General features: G+C 41.9%; 2 long non-coding RNA genes across 5 annotated transcripts; both read left to right on the forward strand.

The window, feature by feature from the left end:
* Nucleotides 1–1,609: 1,609 nt before the first annotated feature.
* LOC103322530 (uncharacterized) lies at nucleotides 1,610–5,224 on the forward strand. Of its 4 annotated transcripts, none has more exons than XR_016124229.1 (6): nucleotides 1,610–2,050; nucleotides 2,142–2,537; nucleotides 2,626–2,922; nucleotides 2,986–3,207; nucleotides 4,943–5,083; nucleotides 5,181–5,214. It is a non-coding gene; the product is annotated as an uncharacterized LOC103322530 (long non-coding RNA). The 4 variants fall into 4 exon arrangements; XR_016124226.1 differs by having other exon boundaries at nucleotides 1,611–2,050; nucleotides 5,170–5,224; XR_016124228.1 differs by having other exon boundaries at nucleotides 1,611–2,050; nucleotides 2,626–2,880; nucleotides 5,170–5,224.
* Nucleotides 5,225–15,837: 10,613 nt separating this feature from the next.
* LOC148920399 (uncharacterized) lies at nucleotides 15,838–18,277 on the forward strand. Its single transcript, XR_016124306.1, has 2 exons — nucleotides 15,838–17,891; nucleotides 17,984–18,277. It is a non-coding gene; the product is annotated as an uncharacterized LOC148920399 (long non-coding RNA).
* Nucleotides 18,278–24,772: the final 6,495 nt, after the last annotated feature.

Here is a 24,772-nt window from a genome sequence, read left to right on the forward strand (position 1 = left end):
TATGCACGTACGTGTCTTGCTTCTTTCTATCTCCAAACAACGGCTTCAACTCCTTAGCCTTGTCACTGTAAATCTTCCCCTCCTCCATCTCTATCACCAGCTTTAGCGACTCAGCCTCCGAGTCGTTGGTAAACGACCCATCTTTCTCGTCCCTCTGAATCAAATACCCAATCTTCCTCTCCTCCAAAAGCCTTGCATTCAACCCTTGGTCATTGGACATGGTCAAAAACACAAGAGGCTCCCAAAAGTCAACGCCTCCACCACCGAGCTCCAGCCTGAGTAACTCAGGAACACCCAAACCGAGTTGTTGATGCTCTTTTTCGGAGAGGGTCAACTTAGGGAAAAAGGGGTTTGTCTTCAGCAGTGGAGAAGGTGAGGAGCTTCGGCAAGGGACTAGCATGCATAAGACAAAGTAGGAGAAGCAATCGTTAAGCTTCGAACACCGGTATGGTGCCGGCCGAAGGCTCTCCGATGCTTAAGTCAGCTAAGAATAGTAACTTTGGCAGAGTAACAGTAAAAAGTAATAAAGTAGTTACCCTTTTTACTAGGGTACTATTCCCTATTTATAGGGAAGTGAAAGTGGGAGGTTTGTGTAGATTTTCGATGTGGGACTTTGTTCAAGTCGCTGTGGTAGTGACACATGTCATGGAGATTAGGTTTGGCAGTTTGTGAGTTTCTGCAGTCGGGAGCTTCGGCAGGTGCTTGGCACCTCAGAAGAATGTCTTCCTTCGGCATGGGAGAAGGCGTGTGTGCCTTTGGAGCTAGTCACTTTGAGGCTGGATATGCTCGGTTGATTATGGTGTAAACAGTAGTCCTCCAAGCTCGCGGTCAAGAAGTAACTTCTGGGTTGGGAACTTGTTAGATTTTTGTGTAATTATAACTGAGCATTCCATGTTCAGTGGGAGCTGTAGGGCATTCCCTAGTCCCCCAAGTTGGCAAGCTAGAAGTTGCAGCAACACTTGATAGTTGTGTGAGCTTCTAAGGCTATTTGGTAGCTGGGTGCCCGAGTGTTTGACAAGGAAGCCGGGTCTGGGCTTTATGGGGCCTTGAATGATGAGCCCTTATTCTTCTTGCACAATGCCTGCAGTTCAGCAGGCTCCTTTTTTTTTTTTTTTTTTTTTTTGTACAAAACCGTGGTGAGATAGACCTTCGGCAGGTTCCAAAATTTTTGGGTGTGAGCTCGTGAGGGCCTGGGTCATGGGTTTTGGCTGAGCCATAGATGACATTCGGAAATGGCCTGGTGGCTGGTGAGCTTCGAGTTGTCAAGGCATGACCCCTGTCTTTCGGCAAGGGGTTTGAGAGCATTGGGCCTGGGCGTCATGAGGCAAAAACAGACCTAGGGTCTTGATGAGCCTTCGGTAAGAAGGCTGGCCTCTTTTTTGTTTTTGTTGTTGTTTTTAGGTATGAAGTAAGAGAATTTGGGCCTGGGCAATGCAGATTCTTTGAGCTGGGTATGCGATTTTGGTAAGGAAAATATCCTTGGGGGCCCATTTCTTTGTTGCATGCTCCTTGTCGTTCGGCAATGAGGCCAACATGAGCCTGGTCCCTGTTTAGGCTTCATGGGTTTTGGCAGATTGCTAAAAGAAGGATACAGAGCTATGGTTTCTAGAAATAAAATTGTGCCAGTCCCTATTAAGCTTCAGACCTGCCGCAGCCTTTGTTCACTTCATCCACCTTCTGCGTCTTTGAGATCGTGGGGCTGGGTCGATTTTGGGGCTGAGGTTTTGGAGCTAGGCCTTCGGCAAGGTCCAAGGAGGATAATTCAAAGGCTTACCTTCCTTCTTAACATAGTTTTCGATTGGCAGGGTCAGTAAAATATTTCGTGAGTCATCGTGTAGGCAAGGCTGACCTGGGATTGTGATTCGTGAGCCTCCATTCAATTTCGCCAACTCGAGTACCTTGGGAGTTGAGCTCTGGAAGTTTCGGCAAAGGGTCGGGGGCGAATTGAACAGTTTGTAGTTTTGGTGGGGGCTGAGCTGTGGAATTGGAGCTGTGCATGCGGCAAGTCTGGGCTAAACAAGCTGGGCCGAGAATTGGAGCCGTGGTTCGGGTGAGCCTCCATGTTGCTTCTTCATGGGTCTTGCCGTTCGGCAAGACCTGCTTTATCACTTGGTTATTATATTGATTTTGTGTTTGTTTAGGCCTTCCGAAGGTGACAAGGATCGGAGCTGGACCACGGGTTTGGGCATTTCGGCAAGAGGAGGTTGAAGTGAGCCTTATTTCTCTTCCGCACAGCCCTTGCCGTTCGGCAAGGGGGTGGCCTGGGCATATATCATGAACAAAGCTTCCACCTTCAGCAGGTTGAGTATTGGCTAAAGATCTTGAGGAGCCGGGCCATTTTCCAGCAGAGCTGTCGATCGGCAAGAAGGGTTTCTTGGTGGCTTGGTGTCAGGCCTGGGCCTGGGCTAGGCAGAGCTGGGCTGCACAACCTTGGCATTTGCATTGGCAAGGGGTTTGGGATTGGCTGAGCTCGGGAGCTTAGGGGCCTTGGCTGCCGAAAGGACTGTGAGGTCTCACGAGCGTGGCAGATTAGATTGGTAAGTGCTGAAATGAGTATGTGGCGGATCTTTTCCTTTGTGCTCAACCTTGAGCAATTTTTTATGCCCTTATTGTTTTGCTGTTCAGCAGGTGGGGTTCTCTTCGGCAAGGATTGATTTGGTGGAGTTGTTGTGAAAATTGGTCTTTGGGGCTGGGCTTGTTGTCATACCTTGGAGAGGCTGAAAGAGGGATTTGGGGGCCAGGCCCGAGTTTGTAAGTGTCCTTGGTGCAGGACCTGGGGGTTGGGCCCTTTGAAACTTGGAGCCAGGCCTTTGATTTCTACAAGGGCTGGAGTTGGCCTAGGCCTAGGTCTTCTTGGATCCGGAGGTTGCTGGACCCTTGGTGAGAACGGATTTTGTGAGCCCCCATTTGCCGTTTGGCAAGGTCCATTCAATTTCCTCTCGTTTTTTTTTGAAAATATGAAATTTGAATTTCAAATTCTTGCAGGTACAAGGGATTTGGGAGGGAAGGTGAAAGGGTGCTAGGGTTTCTTGTGTACCCTTGGGACTTTATAAATAGGAGCTTAGGGTTATGAAGGTGATCATACCTGAGTTTTGAGAAAAAATTGCCAGAAAGTGAGAAGGAGAAAAGAGATTTCTGGCTAGATTTTGGTGATGGTGCTCGTGGTCAAGGTGATATCCGACGACTTTTCGTGGTGGTGTAAACAAGGTTAGACCTCATTTCCCTTGAACTTATGAATTGAAATTCTGTTTTTGGTATGAACATGTTGAAGATTAGGATGAACACCTTGAATATGAGTATGAACATGATGAACACCTTGAACATTGGGATGAACTTGTTGAATGTATGCCTTTAGATCAAAGAGTACGTAGATGCCATCCATTTTTGTGTTCTTGTGTTTGAATCCTCCTTGCATGTGTATTAGTTCCTTTTTCTTGTTTCTGCATGTTGTAGATATCTGAGAGTTCTGATAAAGAAAGTCATGACCCCCCTCCTTTGGTGAGGATGATATTGCGAGTGAAGAGGCTAGTGAATATGTTTGTTCTGAAGATGAGAGTTCCCAGATAGAGGGTTTGGTAGAAGGTCTTGTAGAAGCTAGGATGGTAGTTCATGAGAGTGAGAGGAGTGAGCCTACCGGTAAACTCTGGGTCAGAGGCATATAAGGAGATGCAGAGGAATTATAAAGTGTTAGAGGGTATCATCTCCCAAAGAATGCAACTCTCGGCAGAGGTGTTGAGGTAACTTGTAAGATTTGCGGATGCCTCTTTAGAGGCTCCTGTTATGCCAGTTGTGGCCTAAGTGAAGGACAAGCAATTCTCAAGGATTGTTCAATCTGTGGGAAGCAAGGTGAACACTGGCCTTCTACTTGCCCGAGCCGCGAGGGGAGACAATATTCCTTCTGCTTTTACTTGCGACGATTATACTGGTTATTTTTCTGTCAACATTTGTCCTTAGAAATAGTAGAGAATGAAGAGTTAATGGTACCTTGGAGTTTAAGTAAAAGGTTGAATTTTATTAAATGTTAATTACAATTTAAAAAATAATTAGAATTTTTATTTTTAATTTTAAATATTATTAAATAACTGTGATATTCGTGGACAAATGCAGAGTAACACAGTTCAGAAAAAAAAATCTCATGCAATATCTAATTCGACTTCTTCTACATGTGGCCCAATATCTCTATGGTTAGGGAGATGGGATTGCATACAATAAAAGAAAAAGAGAAAGGAGTGTTCAACAAATGAATTGCAATTTGCAGCACATTGCCTATTATATTCTTATGGTTGAAGATGCGAGAATCCATCCATTTAGAAAATGTCTAGAGTAAAAGATGGTTTTTTATCTCAACTCCCAATTATGTGGGCTTGAGATTACCCACTGCAGCTGATGTGGTCAGATACCATCCGGAGGGTTCAGTGATGACTGGGTGCGATAATCAAGATGGCTTCATACTACCGCTGCATCCTTGGGTGCAGATGATCTTGGCCTGCTTAGGGTATGCGCCAGCCAGATAATCTCAACTTTTGGCTTCCTTTTGGCTTCTTCTTCATGGGGTGTATATAGCTTGGTGGTTGGTTGGATTGGGAGAACCGACATTTGAGCAGTTTATGTATCTCTATTCGATCTCCGAGCAGCAGGGAAGTTTTGGCTGGGTACAAGCCAATTGTCGAAAGGCAAAGGAGATGGGTTACTTCATTGGTCACAAGCCTTCTACTCAGAAGTCTTAGAGAAACAGGTGGTGCCTGGCCTATGGTAATTGGGAGTGTCGCCAGGGAAGACCGTCTCCAGACACGTTCCAACCTACTTCCAGTCTATAGATCCTTAGCCCTATCCTTTAAGATTGATTATTGTTTTGTAGTGTTTGTACTGGTTTGAACTCTTGGGTCTCTATTTTTACTTGTGTAAGTGTAAATGGCTAAGTTGTATCCAACCTTTGGTGTAGGTTTAGTGAAGTGGGGGCCGATCTCCAAGGAGCAAGAAGAGGAAGTGGAGAAGGTGAGGTCACTATTGTCGGAGACCGAGCGCGAGTGCAAAAACCTAGTCACCCAAAAGAATTTGTTTGAGTCTGCCTTTTTGCAAGGGAGTAAGTACTTGGGTTACCTTTGTTGTTTGCCGTCCGGTTTCCTTTTTGTAGTTGTGACTAACTTAGCGTTTGATGTGCAATGGCAGGTATCATAAAGGGAAGCACGAAAGTGGTGTGGACCTGGATGACGCGTCGAGATTCGACTTAAAGAGTATCGGCGCAGATGGTGGGAAGGGTGGCCAAACAAGCGGATCGAAGCGCCCAAGAGATGATCATAAAGGCACAGTCGCTGCGATGTCTTTGGGAAAGAAGAAAGCGGAGGAGGCTCACCGAGTATGATGGGAATAAGTGAGGCTTCTCCTTTAACTCGCAGCGCCGCCAACGCCCCTTTGGTATAGAGGACGTTTATGCCGAGGGGTGGAGAAGATGGACTTCACCAGGTGGTCGGCGAAAAGGAGGTAAACTTGGCCATGCATCGGCAGGAGGTTCCCGTGAACGTCTTCTTGGAAGGTGTGAAGTGTGACCTAGAGGTTCGGGCGAGGACGTCGGCCACTTCCTATGCAAATCGAGCCCAGAAGACGTTTCTTACCCATGCATATATAAGTTATCTTGCTTTATAAATTTGTTCTTATCATTCTAGTTTGTCTTTTACTGATGATGCCTTGTGTTGTAGGCCTATGACGAAATGTACGTGAACATGGCCAAGGCAGATAAGGAGATCCAGAGGTTGAAGAGGCGCAACGAGATTGCTAAGGACAAGATAGCAGAGGTGTAGGATGCCATTTGAGAGAAGAACGCCCTTGTAATGCGGCGCTAGCGAGAGGTGGAGGAGTTGAAGTAGTCGAAGGCCGAGGAGGTGGCTACTGCCGAGCTAAAGTGGAGCAGAAGAAGGCGAAGAGATAGCATTACCCGAGCCAAGTGATCAAGTCATTTGGGGGTTCAGAGGAGCGAGGAGCTACATCATGGATCAGATGGTGGCTATGCAGCTGCGTTGGGAGCAGAGGTTGGCCAGGTTCAACCCTTCGATGGAGATTTACTTTGATACAAGTGGCGAGCCTCCTTCATCTAGTCCTAGCAACAATGCCGCTCTAGAGCCAGAGCTAGAGCCAGAGCCAGCGACCACAGATGCCCCCTCTACCGAATCTTGAAGGCTTAGCCTTCCTTTATGTATTCTAGCTATTTATTTGAAACACCTGGGTGTTTATTTCTGCATTGTAAGAACATTTTGCCTTGCCTGGGCAAGGTTACTTTGATTTGCTATGATATTAGACTTGTTGTTATTTGATATTAATTGTGCTAGCAAAATAATAATCATTGTGAATGATGAGAAATAGCCAGGGTCAGGCGTTTCATTAGATAAGTGCCGAAAGGCAAAAGATACAAGAGATGGTTGAGGCGAGGCTCAAGACCAAAGTCTAAGAAAACATAATGCCCTAGGGTCTAGGTATGTTTACTTATAGTAGTACTTGAGGTGATCAGCGTTCCAAGGATGAGGTAAGGTCTTGCCCTTGGGATCACGAAGTTGATAAGCGCCGAGGCGGTAAACTTTGGTAATCTCATATGGGCCTTCCCGTGTTAGGCCCAAGGTACCTTCAATTGGGTTCTGGTGGCCAAGGAAACCTTGTGAATGACCCAGTCCCCAATCTTGAAAGCATGGGGTTTAACCCAGGAGTCATAGTACTTGGCCATGAGTTGTTTGTACGCGACATTGCGCAAGTTGGATTGGTCACGAAGCTCGTCAATGAAGTCGATGTTTAGTGCTAATCGCTCGTCTTTGGCTTCGCCTCATAAGCAGAGGTTCGGTATGTGGGCTAGCCAATCTTCACTGGTGCCATGGCTTCAGTAAAAGAAAGAGAGAACGGTGTTTCTCCTGTTGAGGTATGGAAGGTGGTGTGATATGACTAGAGAACTGGGAGTAGCTCTGGCCAGCAACCTTTAGCTTTGTCAGGCTTGGTCTTTAGAGTTTTCTTGATGATCTTGTTCACGATTTCAACCTGGCCATTGGACTGAGGATGGGTTGGGGAGGCGAAGCAAAGACGTATCTTGAGGTTAGAACAAAATTGTTTGAACTTGGCATTGTGAAATTGCCATTATCTGTGACGATATTTTGCCAAACAAAAGTTTCGATGCGGGCTACAGTGATGGTGGTTAAGGCTTCAGCTTCAGCCCACTTGGTGAAATAGTCTACCTCCACAACGACATACTTGACTTGGCCATTTCCCTCAGGCATAGGTCCAATGAGGTCAAGTCCCCATTGGGTAAATGGTCAAGGGCTGACCATGGCTGTCAATGGTTTAGCTGGAAGTTGTGGGATGTTGGCAAATCGCTGACACTTATCTCACTTTTGGGTGAAGGCCTGGGCATTAGTGTAAAGTGATGGCTAAAAGTATCCTTGCCGAATGGCCTTGTGTGCTGAGGAGTGAGCGCCTGAGTGGTTGCCGCAGATGCCCTTATGAATCTCCTTTAGGACATAGGTACCTTCCTCCGAGTCGGGCACCGAAAGTAGGGGAGGTGAAGCCACGCTTGTATAGGGCGTCATTGATGATTAGGTATCGAGAGAAGCAATAGCGAACACGCCGTGCTTCAGCGGGATCGATAGGTAGTGTTTGGTTTTGCAAGAACTGAATGATGACCATGTAGGGCTATGATCAATGGTACAGATGAGCAAAGTGCTGTGTGCCGGGCTGATCCAAGAACTCAATGTGGATGTTGCGACCTATGCTCTGCTCCAAGGCCGAGGCTAGCCGCCAAAGCATCGCATGGCTGTTCTTAGAGTGTGGTACCCGGCTTATAAGATGAGCGTCGAATGTTGCAAGCAAGTGGCGGGTATGTCTTGGAGGTAGGCTGTCATAGAGATGTCCTTGGTGTGAAGTCCTAGTTGACTTGATGGACAACGAGCCGTGAGTCGAATATCGAATTTGCTTGGCGCCCATCTCCTTGGCTAGTCGAAGGCCAGCTAGGAATGCTTTGTATTCAGCCTCATTGTTGGAGGCGTGGAATTTGAAGCGGAGGGCATACTCAAGGACAACCTTTTTGAGGAGATGAGAACGAGGCCGGCTACACATCCTTGGGCATTGGAGAAGCCATCCACGTATAAGGTCCACAAGGGCTGGGTCAGGTCTAGGTTGCCATTGTTGGCGATGTGGAGTTGGCTCGAAGGAACACTGGCTTCTATTATGACTTGGGTAGAGGTCGAAGCTTGGGGATTTGTGAATTCTGATATGAAGTCAACAACGGCCTAGCCCTTTGTAGCTGGGCGGGGTTTGTAGTGGATATCAAACTCACCCAGCTCGATGGCCCACTTAATCAACCTCCCGAAGTCTCGACTGCAACACTTGCCCGAGCATTGGTTGGTTAAGACATGGATGGTGTGAGCTTGGAAGTATGGTCCGAGGCGTGTAGCCGAGACTACTGCGAAAGCAAGTTTCTCAATGTCCGGTACCGAACCTCGACATCTCACATAATGCACCAATGCTCAGCACCTTCGTGTGGTCGAATGAGTACCGAGATAACCGCTATGGCCGAGAAGGAGAGATAGATGGTGAAGACGTCCCTGTGCACAGGTGGACAATAAAAGGGCTCACTCATGTATTCCTTGAGCTCTGAAGGCTTGGTCACACTCGGCGTCCTGTAATGCGCGCTTGCTACCCTTGAGTGCCTTGAAGAATGGGGCGCAGGATCGAGCTTTGGAGATGAATCGTCGTGCGACACACCGGTAAGGCTCTAAATGTCCTTGACCGCCTTGGGTATCGTCATGTCTAAGATGGCCCAGTCCGGGTAAGCCTCAATACCTCTTTGGCTGATCATGAAACCAAGGAATTTGTCGGAAGCCACCCCAAATGCACACTTGGCGGGGTTGAGCCTCATCCTATACTGCTTCAAAATGATGAACATGGCAGAGAAGTTGGGGATGTGCCGGTCAGCAGTGTGACTTTTGACCAAAGATGTCATCAACATAAACCTCCATGGTGTTGCCAATTAGTGGAGCGAAGATGCCGCTCACCGAGACGATACGTAGCCCCATTCTTAAGGCCGAAGGCATGTCAAAGCGAAGCTCGTGGGAGGGAGGTGCCAATCCGAACTCGCAGATCCGAGAGGTCATCATGGAGAGTGACCACCAAGGTCTTCGATAGGTTACTGTTGGGTGGTAGAGTCCTCCTTGGGGTCTTGGTCGTTCGGTGCCACCGAGGAGGGTCAGCCTGGGTCGCAAGGGCCTCACCGATATCGGGATTGGTGGATTTGACTCATGAAGTATAGCAACTTCGCGCCAAGTTGGTTGCCGCGCACCGCGCAAGTTGGTCGTGATAACATATGCGTGGAAATGAAAACCTTCATTTGGGCCATGGCAGGCGCCAAGAATGACATTGTAGGTGTGGGGCAATCAATAATGAGGAAGGGAGTGGTGACCGTCGCTCGGGTGCTATTCCAATAGAGATAGGGAGATGAATGCGCCAATGGGTTGGACAACATCACCCGAAAAGCTCACCAGGTATGACGCCTTGGTCGAGCAAATGAGACGGACTGGACCTCGTTGAAAGCATCAACAAACATCACACCGACCGAGTCTGCCAAGATGTCGGGTTAGAAATGCCGCGTGGATAATGATTGGGTCATCATTAGGAGGATAACGCCACACTCCTCATCGCAGAATGTAATGGGGCCCACCTAATTTTTGTGTATTCGCAGCGTCCCGCCGCTGTCAAGACCGTGCGCATAGGTGGAGCGGACATAATGTTTAATTGAGTTGCTGGAGGTTCCAGCCATGGTAGGCCACCATCGATGGTTGAGATCATGTTGATCTGCCGCTGTTGGTGAGGGTTAGGTGGGGGTGGGAGGTTGTGCACGTATTTTTTCAGCTTCCCCTCACGAATAAGTCCTTCAATGATGTTGCGCAAGGCAACACAAGATTCGTATCGTGGCCACCGAACCGATGAAAGCGGTAAGACACCTGTGTTAGGCATATGCTTGTTGCCTAGTCTCCGAGGGGAGGCTGGGGTATGATAGGTGCCTCATGCATCAGAACATTCTCGTAAGTAGTGTTCAGGGTGGTGAAGACCTCAAACCAGGTTTGGGTGAGAAAGGGAGTGGGGCCCGGTCATTTGTCTTGGGGGTTGCTTCCACCGGATCGGTGGTGGTTGCCATGTTTGCCCGCTTGTTATTGCCAAGGTATGCTAGTAGCTATCCTTCCTCTTAGGGTGCCTTTGGGCATCCTGGGTGCTTGTGTGGGGCGTAAGGTTGAGGTGGGGCTAGGATGGGTACCGGCTGTGGAGGATCAGCAAAGGATTACGCACGGGTGGCTGGGCTATGCTTAGAGTTGAAGTACTGGCCTTGGCATGAATTGCTGCGCTTTATTAGCTCAAAGATATGTGTTCCAAGTGTTGTTGTGCACTGTGCAGAAGTTGGACTCTCTGAGGCCACTCTTGAAAGCACCAAGGCAGCGGCCATCATCTCGGGCAACGGAGTATTCGTGGTGAACCGCCCGCATACTCTCGAGGAGCTCTTCTTCACCCCGCCGAAGCATGTATAGGTCGTCTGCGGAGTATAGGCGATCGGTCCGATCATGAAATAGTCCAGAAGGCCTCGCCTGCATCACAAATGAGTTGATGGTACGGGGTTCGCTTGTAGAACCAATTCAGGCCGCGCCATCGAGATCGAAGGGAAGAGGAGGCACATGCCCTCATCGGTGAGGCCCTTGCACCCAGGCAAAGTAGAAAGAATGTATGTGGGTGAGAGGATCCTCTGTGCTGCTGTAGAAGGCGGCGGAGTGGCTGGATGTCTTTCTCCGGTGGTAATTAAAGATGCGTTCGATAAATGGTCCAGTCGTGGCTTTGCCTAGAGGGGTTGGTGGTTGTGCCTTGTTGTTCGCTCATCCAGAGCCAAACCTTCTCGAAGAGAAGCCTCATGACCGGCCATGAGGGAGGGGCTCGGTGTCAAGGCCCTGAGATGTGGGTGAGCAGGGATAGGAAGGTTCCCACTCTTCAACGCCTCGATGTGATAAAACTCGTAGTCTTCAATAGTACTACCCCAGTTCTCCGAGTGACCTGCACCTTCTCTAGCTGGTAGGTGGGTGGGTTTTGGTAGGGGGCCTAGGTGTGTCACATTTAGGTCTTGGGGATTAACGGGACAGAAATAGGGTCTGCTAACGGTCCAAGATACGGTCCCTGTCATCCCAGTATTTTTACTTTTAAAATTTAATTTAATTGTATGATTTTTTTTACTTACTTTAATTTAAGTTGACATATTCAAAATAAAATTACATATGAAAAATAGTGATCAAATTATCCAATAAATATATATATATAATATTCAAAATGTACACATAAATTAACAAAGTACAATAATAAAATCCTAATACAAGCCCATTGTGGTGGTCGTGGCAGAGGATATGTTTTTGATAGCTTCCTAATCCTCAACTTTAGCCGTCAAACTCTTGATGATTCCCTACAAAAAAACAAATATGGCCAAATAACCCCAAAAAAGAAAAAAAATTGGCATCATCTCCCCTAAAATTGTTATACAACAAATCCAACCCAAACTCCAATCCTTACCCTATACTCAACCCCAAACCCCACACATACTCAAAACTAACTCCAAAAACACATATTAATGAAAAAAAAATTAAAATTTGAAGAGAATATACCTTTTGGCAAGATTGAGAGTGAGTGAGAATGAGAGGGAGAAGTGAGCGTGAAAGAATTAGAGAAGATAGTGAGAGAGAGATGAGAGAGTGAGTGAGAGTGAGAGGAGTGAGTGTGAGAGAAAGGGTGGGATTTGGGGAGAGGGAAAGAGAGAGGAGAGGTAAGAGTAGAGAAAGACATTGAGAAAATGGTGGAGGAGTTATTTTGGTTTTAAAAACCGTATCACTTTGCGTGACGAAAAATATTGTTGGTCGCACAAAGTTTTGTGTGACAAAAAATATTAGAATATTGGTCGCGCAAAGTTTTGCGCGACGATTTAATACTGGAATATTGATAGTGCAAAGTCTTAAAAAAATTATAAAAAATAATTGAAAAATTCCCGCATCCCATTTTTGGCACTACCAAATTTTTAAATTTTTTAGCAACGATAAATACATATTGGTCAAGAAAGTCTAAAAAATTATATAAAAAATTCCGCGTCCCATTTTTGGTACTACTAAATTTTTATGTGACAAAAATATTGGTCGCAAGCAAAGTCTAAATATATTTTTTTAAAATCTCTCGTCCCATTTTGGTACCCACCCAAATTTTCAGAGTTTTATGCGATTTAACTGTTGGTCGCGCAAACTTTTAAGAGATGAAAAATTGGTTCGTAGCACAATATTTATAAAAATAATTGTTATGAATAATAAAAAATAAAATAATTTTATTTTACAATGTAAAATATAAATAAGGTTAAAGCTACTTAATAAATATATATACTATTCAATTTCTTAAGTGTTATACATACAAAATAAATAAATTTAAAGCTACTTAATAAATAAATATATATATATACACACACACACCATTCAACGATCCAACCGTCAGACTTGTTTGTATATACTTCAAGATTGTATACCCCCAAAATCGCAAAACCAAACATTCAGAGATCTACTAACGGGACAAAACTTTTAATTGTTATAAATGAAAAATCACGATTTAACGGTTATTTTAACTCCGATTTTGATGATTTTTTACAGCTATACTCCTTGACCCTATATGAATACAATGACTGAATTTGATCTTCAATTTAAAATATTTACACTAGTGGATACCACAAAATCTTATGTTATATTTAACGAAATTATAAATAAACTCTTAATTATTAGTGAATATATTGTTTTGATGGCATACGCATTCTATGAAACTAGTTTCAACTATCCAACCATCAAACTTGTTTGTTTATACTTCGAGATCGTATATGCCAAAAATAAAAAAATTAAAAACATTCAGAGATTAGGTAACGAGATAAAACTTTTTGACGGTTATAAATGAAAAATCACGATTTAACGGTTATTCTAACTCCGATTTTGATGATTTTTTATAACTACACTCATTGACCCTATATGAATACAATGACTTAATTTGATCTTCAATTTAAAATATTTACACTAGTGGATACCACAATATCTTATGTTATATGTAATAAAAGTATAAATAAACTCTTAATTGTTAGTGAATATATTGTTTTGATGGCATACGCATTCTATGAAACTAGTTTCAACGATTGAACCATCAAACTTGTTTGTTTATATTTTGAGATCATATACGCCAAAAATCGGAAAGAATAAACATTCAGAGATCAAGTAACAGGACAAAACTTTTCGATGGTTATAAATGAAAAATCATGATTTAACAGTTACTTTAACTCCGATTTTGATGATTTTTCACAGCTACACTCCTTGACCCTATATAAATACAATTACTGAATTTGATCTTCAATTTAAAATATTTACACTAGTGCATAACTACAAAATCTTATGTTATATTTAACGAAAGTATAAATAAACTCTTAATTGTTAGTGAATATATTGTTTTGATGGCCTACGCATTCTACAAAACTAGTTTCAACGATCCAACCTTCAAACTTGTTTGTTTATACTTCGAGATCATATACACCAAAAATTGGAAAAAATAAACATTCAGAGATCAAGTAATGGGACAAAACTTTTCGACGGTTATAAATGAGAAATCATGATTTAACGGTTATTTTAACTCTGATTTTGATGATTTTTTACAGCTACACTCCTTGACCCTATATGAATGCAATGAACTAATTCGATCGTCAATTTAAAATATATATTTTCTAACAAAAACCCAATCCGAACTACAATAATATATTTTTCTAACAAAAATCTGATCCGATCTAAAATAATAAATTTAAAGCTACTTAATAAATATATATACCATTTAATTTCTTAAGTGTTATGCATAAAAATAAAAAAAAAAAAATTGGTTTAGGTGACGAAATGTTTGGATTACATCATGCAAAGGTTTTATTTTATTTTATTTATTTTTGTAAGGGCTTTGCGCGACGAAGTTTATTTGTTCGTCACCCAAAGTCACTTTGTGCTACGATTTATTGTCGTCGCACAAAAGTTTGTCTCGCAAAGTGACTTTGCATGACGAATTGTTTTTCGTCGCCCAAAATTTGGTCGCGTAAGACTTTGATCGACAAAGTTTTGAGTTTCATCTCGCAAAGTGACTTCTTTGCGCGACGAATTATTTTTCGTCGCAAGAAGACTTTAGGCGACGGGCGTTGAGTTTCGTCGCGCAAAGTGACTTTGAGCGACGAATAGTTTTTCGTCGCGCAAGGGTTTTTTTTACTAGTGATTCTCTGAAAACATTATCGAACGGGCTCTTAATGTCTTGAAATTTGTGAGGTGGTATGAGTAAGTAGATGTTTATTTAGCTAATTTCTTCCTTACTCCAGCTATTTACATGTTTATTTCTCTTTCAATTTTTGAGGTAGTATGAGTAAGTAGATATATATGGCGTTCCACTACTAGTTAATCAGATCTATACTAAATCTAACTCTGGATCAACCTAGCTAGCCTGTTTGAACTTTTGACATAGAACCATTTCTGGCAGGGCCTTCCTATTTTTGGCCTGTTGATTTCAGCTTAAACATAAAACACAAATATTTAAGCACAATTCACATTTGCAATAGTATAATATCTTTAGCAGAAAACAATTTCCTGCGTTCATTAGCCAATTCTTTTAACTCTTATTTCCCAAAATATTAGTGATGCAATAATTTCAGCAAGAAAGCGCAGATTTCATTTTGAAATGATGTGGATGAAAGAAAAGGTTGTAAAGGGAGCCTGGGAGTATAATGTAGATGAACACCCTTCCGTGAAAGAAAAACTCAAAAGGTGTGCTATTTCTTTTAAAAATTGGAAAAAAGTTGTCTTTGGTAGTGTCAAGACTCAATTAAAGGAGTGAAAAAAAGAGCTGGCACTTTTGCAATGCATTAACCCTTCGAAACAACAAAGTCAGAAGAAGGCTTTTCTTGAAAAAAAAAAATTTGACAACATGCTGGAAAAACAAGAAATTATGTAGCAACAACGTTCAAGGGTGGAGTGGTTGAAAGAAGGAGATAAAAATACTAGTTATTTCCATGAAAAGGCAAGGGAGAGAACAAAGAATAATTTCATAGCAGGAGTGTATAATTCAAAAGGGAAATGGTGCACGGATAGGAGATTGGCAACAAAAAATTTCAGTTGCCATTTTCAGTCTCTCTTTGCTAAAACAGGAGGTTATAACATTGAGGTGATCACTGACGTGGTTAGTCCAAAAGTACCTGATCAAATGAAGCATTTCCTTGTTAAGCCTTACAACAGAGATGAGGTGGAGATTCCTTTGAAGCAAATGCTGTTGTAGAACAATCATAATAAAACCACAATAACAAAATAATAAAAACAAACGAAATATATTTTATATAAATAGAATTGAATCAATACAACGGTAATACAAATTGTAGAGTACTGACTTGAATTGTAGATAGAGTCTTGCAGAGTTGCAGTGTCCTTTAGACCGCATTTCTCCTCTACCCTTGTGCTTGTAGTTCGATAGGAGTCTGTCCAAAAGTGTTAAAAATGTGAGAATGATAATGTTGTTCAAAGGTGTTTTTCTGGTTTGAACGTATTGTCAATATATAGAGGTTTGACACCTCTTCATCTTTTGACAATTAATTATATATATTTATTACACAAATATATATATATATATATATATATAATCTAAGCCCAAACCATGATGAGGCCCAACTTTGCCTCCACTAGGCCCATACTCTATTTAGTATTTCTAAAGTGTTGGTGCTTATAAACCATGGAGGGAACCAACTCCCTTCTAATGTGGGACTAAATGCAAGTGTATTTTCCTATACAAACTCTAACAAATGCCTCATTCAAAGGCTTTTGGAATTGATGGAATGCCCACTATTTTTTTCTAGAAGTATTGGCACATTCTCGGGGGACGAAGTTGCTGATGTATACTTAAAAATTCTCAATGGTCAGGAAAGTGTGAGAAGCCTAAACAAGACATTAATAGCTCTCATCCCCAAAGTTGAAAAGTCTGAATTTGTGACTCAGTACAGGCCAATATCCCTTTGCAATGTGATCTATAAAATGATTTCTAAGACCATAGCCAACAGATTAAAGTGTGTGCTCCCAAAGGTCATATCTGAAAGCCAGAGCGCATTTGTTCCAAAGAGGCAAATTTTAGATAATGTCATTCTGGCCTTTGAAAAAATCCACGCCATGAGGAGTAGAAGGGGAAAAAAAGTTCCAAAGATTGCTTTGAAGTTAGACATGGCAAAAGCGTATGATAAGGTTGATTGGAATTTCATTTGTAAAATGGTGGAGAAATTGGGTTTCCCTGAGGACTTTGTTAAGCTGGTCTTTGAGTGTATATCTACTATATCATATTCATTGATAAGGCATGGAGATGTTGAAGGTAATATTATCCCACAAAGGGGGATTAGACAAGGAGATCCCTTATCTCCCTATCTTTTCCTCATTTGTGCAGAGGGTTTTTCTTCGCTTCTTAAACAAGTAGAGTTTTATGGTGAAATAAAAGGGATTGAAGTTGCAAGGGGGCCCCCTCCAATTTCACATTTGTTTTTTTGTAGATGACAACCTACTTTTTCTGGAAGCAACACCTCAGGCCTGTAAAACCCTTAAAAGGGTGTTTGAGATTTATGAGGCAATAGCAGGGCAAAAAATAAATTTGGAGAAGTCAGCAATTGCATTCAGTCCAAACACTCCTGTGCATTTAAGGAATGAGGTTAGCAACATTATAAAGATCCCAATTGTTGAGTTTCATGAGAAATATTTGGGATTGCCAATAGTGATTGGTAGGAAAAAGACAGATTGCTTTAACGGAATAAAAGAAAGATTGAGAAAGAAGCTTAATGGCTAGAAAGAGAAATTGCTTTCAAAAGCAGGAAAGGCTCTCCTTGTCAAAGCGGCGGCTCAAAGTATTCCAAATTATGCTATGGGAGTCTTCAAACTTCCTGTGACATTTTGTGTTGAGTTGAATTCAATGATCTCTAAATTTTGGTGGAAGAATTCAGAGTATTGCAAAGGTATTAGCTGGGGAAAGTGGGAGCATTTGTGTTTTGCAAGGGATGAAGGTGGACTGGGTTTTATAGATCTAGAGTTTTTTAACAAAGCGCTTGTGGCTAAGCAATGTTGGAGACTTCTTACCAATGAACAGTCCATGATTCACAAGGTGTTAAAAGCTCAATATTTTTCAAATTGTAATTTCTTGGCAGCTTCTTCCTATGTTTGGTGATCCTTGATTTGGGGTCGTGAATTACTCTTGAATGGGAAAAGGAAGAGGATTGGAGATGGACAAGATACTCTAGTCTATGGAGATGCATGAATTCCTAGACCTACTTCTTTCTGCCCTTTTTCCCTTCAAGTACTGGATTAAGAAACTAAAGTAAGTGCTTTTAAGAAACTATGTTTTCATGTGGAAGATGTTAAGGCCCTTACTCTATCCCTTTAAGTGTTAATGATCACAAAGATAGATGGATTTGACATTATACGACTAATGGAATTTATTCTGTGAAAAGGGGTTATAGGTTGGAGATGTTAAAAAAAAAAACAAAACAAAACAAAGGAGCGTAGTGGGCTGTTGGCTCCTCTTCGAAACCAAGAATACAAAATGCTTTCTGGAGAAAAGTTTCGTCCCAAGAGGCACCACAAACACTCTTATATTTTAATTGAAGAGCTATTAAAAATTATCTTCCTTGTAAATCTAATCTGCTAAAAATGAAAATAATCTCTGATGACTCCTGCCCCATTTGTAATGTGAATTCTGAGAGTGTAATACATGCAATGTGAAGTTGTCCTAGTGCCCAAAAAGTTTGAAAAAGGTGCAGTTCAGGGAGGTTTATACAGGTATGCACTTTTCCAACTATGCGGATTTATTTGAAGTTGCCGCTATTTATCTTTCGAAGTTTGAAATGTGCCTATTTTTATATATCTGCTAGAGCTTGGGGCAAAACAGAAATAAGGTAGTTGTTGAAGGCCATTCTTGTGCACAGGATGTGATTTTCAATAGAGCTCTTTACTTGGTTGATGATTATGGAAATCTTGTGAAAGGTGTGTTGGCGTGTGCGTGAGTTCAGGAAGTGATTTCCTAATTAGCGTAGTTGACTAACCCTTGTATAATTAGGACTTTTTTTCCTAGTTTTTTGTTTCCTTGTTAAACCTGTAAAAATGCTATGCAAACATATAAATTGCTCCTTATGGAGATGAATTGAATTGAATCAGTTTTATCTAAACATATATTTCTGCTTGGTATCAGAGCCACCGATCTGGTGGTTTCTTGTTTATCCTCAAGGATTAAAATATCGGCCGTGCAGATAATATTGGGCCTCCAATTTAAGGATATTTCGGGGGATATATCGTTATCATTTTAGGTATCGGAAAAAAATCAACAAAAATGATAGATATAAGCATTGAAACACATAATTTTGGTGTAAAACTTTCATAGATGTTATGTACATTATTAATGAATGTATTAAACAAATAAAACTCAAAATTCACTAATAATAAGATATACATATGATTAAATACAAGTGGTATATAATGCGCGTTAATGAAAAGTTTGAAAATAAAATGTTAATTAGAATGAATAAACCATGCATAAATCCACAATTTAGATAAGTGTCCATCTACATAAATGAAGAGCTCCTATGAGGTTCAAATAATGATGAACAACCATCTAGATTCATACAATAGTCATACCAAGTCATGTAACTAAAGCAGTTTGTAAGCCATGTTTGAACATGATGCACATAGGTCTCTCTTGAGCTCCCTATTGCCCTCCCATATATAGGATAGTTAGGCTTAACCAACTAGTAGGTCCATAATCTGTTTTATCATCTTGAGCTCCATAACTAGTTCCACTATAATCAGACATGACATAACCATAGCCATCATAAAATTCATTTGAATTAGTACTAGGTCTAGTTCCTATACTCATAGATCCAAAACTGATTGCCATGTCCTCTTCAGATGGATTGGAGGTATGTGGGCAGTGGACTATGCATAGATTCTTCATATTAATAAATTATAGGGTTCTGGGCAAGGATTAGCTTTTTTTGGGTTTCAATTTGCTTCAATTGTCTTCAAAACTTCTGAATTTTTTTTTGGGTTCTGTTATGGGTATCGGGAAATATCGGGGATATCGCATTTATCACAATCCATCTAATTGAATTCGAACCTATATTGAGTTCATATGTTTTTCATCCATCCCCCACATATAATGAGTTCATACGACCACATCATCAATTTCAGCTGTGATGACAACACCCGAGGCTTCCCTTGTTCTCCCGCATGGTTCTTCAACCTCCGCTGCACAACCTCCAACTCTGCCGGTTCCATAGATTGTCACCATCCAGAATGATAATTCTACATTCCCTATAGGAGTTATTCTCAATGAGACCAGTTATGCTCTTTGGTCTCAACTCATGGAAATTCGAATTGCTACCCATGGAAAGTTGGGCTATCTTACTGGCTCTATTGCTATGCCAGCCGAATCTGCTCCTAATTTTGATGCGTGGACCACTGAAAATCTATGGGTCAAAGGTTGGTTAAATGATTCTATGTCCCCTGAGTTGATGATCTGCTTTATTTGTCTTCGCACTGCCGAGGAGATTTGGGCTCATGTCAAGAAAGTGTTCTATGATGGATCTGACGAATCTCAAGTTTAAAATTTGAATAGGAAGGCATTCACCCTCAAACAGAATGGCCAACCTATTTCCAAATATTATAGCATGCTTTAGAGTCTTTTCAGGAACTGGATCATCGCGACCCCCATCTATGGTGTGCACTGCTGACACGATGCATACCAGAAAAAACTTGACCTTCTTTGAGTTCATATTTTTCTTTCTGGATTGGATCCCGAATTTCCGTAGTGAAATCCTCCGCAAGGAACTTGAACTAGATCTCGACCGAAGTTTTGCTTATGTTCGCCGTGATGCACAACAATGCGCTAATTTTACTGGTGTTGTCGCCTCTCCTGATGCTACTGTCATGGTGGCTCAATGTTCCAAGGGACCACCTTCATCTCACAGGAGTTCCTCGACCTAGAGGATGAAGGACAAACCAGTTTTCAAGTACACTCATTGTGGTGGTTCTAAGCACACTCGTGAACATTGTTATAAATTAGTTGGCTTTCCATCTTGGTGGGATCATTCTAAGAATAAATGAAGTGGTCATAAGGCACTCCAAGCCTCTACTACTCCAGAGACTCCCTCTATAAGTGGCAACAAATCGAATGAACATGCTTCTGCATTTGCGTCCATGGCTACATCAAGTACAACCGGTTATGCATTGAATGTTTCTTCCACCTCACCCACCAATAATGTCTGGATTATTGATTTAGGCGCCTCTGATCATATGACATGCGATTCGAATAAAATCACATCTTTGTCTCCATCTTCACAGTCGATAATATCCAATGTAAACGGTAGTTCCTCTCCTGTTGTTGGAGAGTGTTCTTTATCCTTTACAATTCGTTGCACCTGGATTCGGTACTTCTTGTGTTGTCATTGGATTTTAATTTGCTATATGTTGCACAAATTACTCACGCTCTTTTTTGTACAGTAACGTTTTGGCCAAATTATTGTATTTTCAGGACATCCTCACAAGGAAGATAATTGGTTATGGTACTTGGAGGAGCAAGTTGTATTATCTGGATTTGGCACCAAGTGGTGAAACTCAGATTTCTCAAGCCTACTCATCACCGAGCCCAAAGGAATACTCATAATTGCCTCACAGTCCTCTTGAGTAAAACACTGACTTAGCAGAGGCATGTTCCAAGCACCAGAAGATGTTCACAAGTCAGCCACTCTTGCCAATGGCGACAATCCCAAATTAAGAAGGGGTTTAAAGGTGAAGGGCCTTGGGATCCAATGATCCTGGAAAACCTGCACGAAAGTCCCATTACCAATTCGCCAAATCAACCCTGCATCAATCACTTGTCTTCCCCAGAGAATGGAGCGCCAAATAAGATAAGGGTATGTACCAACCTTCGCACTCATAAAATCCCATCTGGATAATGTCTTGCATGTGGAATCCTTGCACCAAAGAAGAAGGGTTTTCAATAAGCCTTCATGCTTGCTTGGGCACCATTAAAGGCTTCAAAATGTTTAAAGCCAACGCCACCGAAGCATTTTGGCTGACATAGCTTGTTCCAATTCATCCAATGTATACTTTTTTTACCACTTTTCTGCACCAATGCAGAGCAACCATTGACAATAATTCACTACACAGAGTAGCTGGCAACTGAAATACCCCCATGATATAAGTAGGAAGTGCCTGTGCAACTACTTTGGTAAGCACTTCTTTCCCTGCCGCAGAGAGTAGTTTTGAATTCTAGCCATGGAGCTTTTTCCACAAACAGTCTCGCACAAATTGTAACATGTTAATCTTGCTACACATTGCTAAAGTAGGCAAACCTAAATACTTTTCATGGCACTCCACCAATTTTACATCCATCAATGACGAAATTAGTCTCTTCATAATAGGATCAGTTTTTAGGCTAAAACAAGTCGCCGACTTCTCAAAATTTATTTTCTGACCTAATGCATGTTCATAACTTCTCAGAATATTTAGCAATTGGGAACAATCTGATAAATGGGCATTGCAAAACAATAAACTACCATTATCAAAAAAGAGGTGGGACAAAGTAGGAGCTTCATGGGCCATTGAGACCCCATGAAGACGTTTATCTCGCTGAGCCTTTGTTAAAAGTGTTGATAACCCTTATGCACAAAATAGGAAGAGGTACGATGATAGTGGATCCCCTTGCCTTAAACCTCTTGTAGGAACAATCATACCAGTAGGTTGCCCTATAATTTGAACCGAATACAAAACAGTTGTCACACAATCCATAATCAAGCTCACCCAACGACTATTGAAGCCCAGTCTTTGAAGCATACCTTCGTTTAATGGCATGTATACACTCAATTGAAGCAATGATATTGTCAATAATCAGTCTTGCCGAAACAAAAGCATTCCGAAATTCAGAAATCAAGTGAGGCATAATTTTCTTCAAGCAAACTACTAAAACCTTATAGATAATTTTGTAGAGAACTGAGCACAAACTAATGGGATGAAACTCGGTAACTCGTGTCGGATTATCCACCTTCGGAATGAGAGTGATAAGAGTATGGTTGATTTCTTTCACACTTCCCCCACCATTAAGCACTTGTAGACAAAATCCCACCACGTCATTACCGACAACATCCCAATATTTCTGATAAAAAGAGCTGGTAAACCATCCATACTAGGGGATTTCGTTGGAAACATTTGGAACAAAGCTCCTTCAATCTCGCCCCAAGTAAAAGGCAAACACAACCAACCATTTTGCTCCGGAGTAATCATCGATCTCATGGTATCTAGTATTCCACCAACATTCCGGGTACCATTTGAAGAGAAAAGCTGTTGAAAATAGTCACAAAAAACTGAGCCCACTGCATTTTTAGAAGAAACCCAAACATTGTCTGAATCAAACACTCATTTTAAAAATTCTTGCACCCTCTGAGCTTCGCATGAGCATGGAAAAACTTGGTATTCTTGTCACCAGATTTTAACCATGCTATACTAGACTATTACCGCCATAAATTTTCCTCTTGCTCTAGCAAACCATGCAACTCATTAGTCAACTGACGTTGATATTGGGTGGCATGTGGAGTCAAGTCATGACTCTGTCCATCATTTAACTTATCTTGCACATCTCGAATTTTCCTGGGAATAAGTCCAACCTTTTCCATGTTCTACAAGAGCAAAGAAGTCTGACATGACATAATCTTGGGAACCACTATGCCACCCTCACCTCCCCAGACCTAGATTATTGTTTCTTGACAACCATCAATAGGAGTCCACATTTCTTCAAACATAAAACGCCAATGTCTCCTTCATGTATTACTCACTCCAAAGTTAAGTAAAATAGGTAAATTGTCAGACACAAAGGAATTAATACGATGAGTAAGCATATCCGGAAAGTTCAACAACATCTCATCATTAGCCACCACCCTATCTAACCTTACATTCCCTTCTCCTTGCCATCTATTTGTCCATGTAAACTTGTACCCTGTATAATTGATCACCTTTAAGCCACAAGCGTCAAGAGCCTCGCCAAAGTCACACATCTGTGACATAGGTCTAAACCTTCTTCCCCAATACTCGCTTGCCCGAAGGATCTCATTAAAATCTCCACCAACTACCCACGGTCCACTGCCATTTCCACCCAACCTGCGCAGTAGCTCCCAAGAATGCTTTCGAAGATACGTTTCAGGGTGACCATAAAACCCCGTAAACCTGAATCCTATATGCTCCACCCCTTCAATAAAGACATCAATTGACCTTTTGAGTAGGATCAAAGGGAAATAGTAACCCCGTCCTGCCAAAGTATAGCCAAACCTCCAGACATTCCAATACGACCCACATTGAAACACCCATTCATTCCTAGCTGTCTTTGTACTACCTCCATTTGACACATCGTCTTCTTAGTCTCCATCAGAAAAATAACGCGGGGCTGTTTAGCTTTAAGAAGAACTTTAGAGCGCAGAATGTACATGGATTGCCCAAACCACGCACATTCCAACAGAGGATCATCATTTCTTGTGATGGGCCCATTCTCTGTGACCCATCATGGATTTTCTAGCCATACCAGCTATTGTAGCCTCCCTAACAAAATTACCTTGTTGCCCCACACCATTCATTTTTGAACAACCTTGAGGACGTACCCCCTCATCCTCTTGAAACCCCTTTTCCAAATGAAGAAGAACCTTCATGACAACTGAGGGGAAGGGAGTTCACATTGTGCGTAGTACCGGTACATTTATCTAGCATGTTATCTGGCACCACCTCTTTAGTTTGGGCTCCTAGAATCTCTTTCTCGCGGCTCAATCCAAACTTATTGTCACAGGAACATCACAAAGTACATAAGTATCATCAGATTCTCCATAATGAGGTACTTCTATCACAGAATCAGATGCCAACCTTATCTTCTTAGAGAGAGACCCCTCAGAGACTCGGTGCAGGGTATCATATAAACCCAATGAGAGATCTTTTGAGCAATGAAGGCCACATGGTGCGAACGAACAGTCCCTACATGTGAAACATGACTCCCTAAAGCCACCTTCTGACTATGCAACTCCTCACCCAAACCCAAGCTTCTTTTGGTCAAACCATTTGGAACTTGAATACGAAAAACATCCTTTATTGACATCTTCCACCTCTAATATTACGTAGGGTTTTGCAAGTTCTTTCGGTACAAGTCTCAAAGTAACACAATGTTTCAAAGGTTCTGTCACCTTTAAACCCACTCGGATGCATAGGAAACTCCCCAAACAATCACCATTAAGTCCTTTATCTACCATAACAAAGGTCCCTAGAAAATTCCCAAGTTTTTCTTCCATTGCTGGAGTAAGGAAAAGAGGTGGGATACCCCTAACCCTAACCTAAAAATTTTGTAAGTCCAGTGGAACAATATGGGGATCAACACTACCATCAGTTGTCGACAATAACAATAAAGCCTTATTAAAAGTCCATGGTGATAACCTCATCACCCTTTTACGATCGAGATCACTCTTGAAAGAAAATAGAATACGTTAAGAATCCTTTAAGGTAACAGAAGAGAACTCCTCTCGTGTATGCCAAATAAGCTTCAGCGTGCCTACCAAGGAATCCTTGTGATAGTCTTTAGTCGTCAGCAACCACCCTACCAAGAGAAAGCGAGTCGCTTTTAGGCTATCAAGATCATC

The sequence above is a fragment of the Prunus mume genome, linkage group LG2, assembly GCF_029339155.1.
Source record: "Prunus mume cultivar Tortuosa linkage group LG2, ASM2933915v1, whole genome shotgun sequence".
Classification (NCBI taxonomy): Eukaryota; Viridiplantae; Streptophyta; class Magnoliopsida; order Rosales; family Rosaceae; genus Prunus; species Prunus mume.